The following is a 690-nucleotide window of genomic DNA, read 5'->3' on the forward strand; positions in this document are numbered from 1 at the left end:
AATCTCCATTCTGTTGATTGTCGTTCTAGTACTGAAACCCACGATTACACCCATGTTTCATCCCCTGTTATGATTCTTCTTATAAAAATAGAATCTGTCAGCATTCGTTATCTACATGTATCTGTTTTCCTTTGCAGGAGACGACAACGACAACGACAAAGATGCTTGCGTTCGTCGTGACAGTCTTGGCATTATTAAATGCTTGCCAAGGTGAGCCTGATGATATGGATGATTTTTTTTCCTTAATGGGCCTGGTGGGCTCCACGAAGAAATCTTCGAGCAAGAGCGTGGCTCATTTTCGGCTCCGTTGTCAATATTATTATACTTAGAGGCACATCCACATGTCCAAATAACTCCATTCGAATACTCATTGTTCCTGGACATTCAAACATTATTATGTTTGACATCCTCCCTTTTCATGGCTGCATATTCGGTAACGTGGGCTGAGCTATTCATTTACAACGTTCTTATACCATCTTAAGCTCCAATGATGGTCCGACCGCAGTCTCGCTAGCTCAACCTGGTTCCAGCGACATGTGATACTTTGTTCCTGCAGAGCTTCCCCATTGGTTGTTGCTGACTTCGTTGAGAACGGTACTCCCCATCGTGAAGGGGGCGGCTTGCCACTTTGAGTACCTGATGATGATGATGATGATGATGATGATGATGATGATGATGATGATGATGATG

The sequence above is a fragment of the Aplysia californica genome, unplaced genomic scaffold (assembly GCF_000002075.1).
Source record: "Aplysia californica isolate F4 #8 unplaced genomic scaffold, AplCal3.0 scaffold00381, whole genome shotgun sequence".
Taxonomy (NCBI): domain Eukaryota; kingdom Metazoa; phylum Mollusca; class Gastropoda; order Aplysiida; family Aplysiidae; genus Aplysia; species Aplysia californica.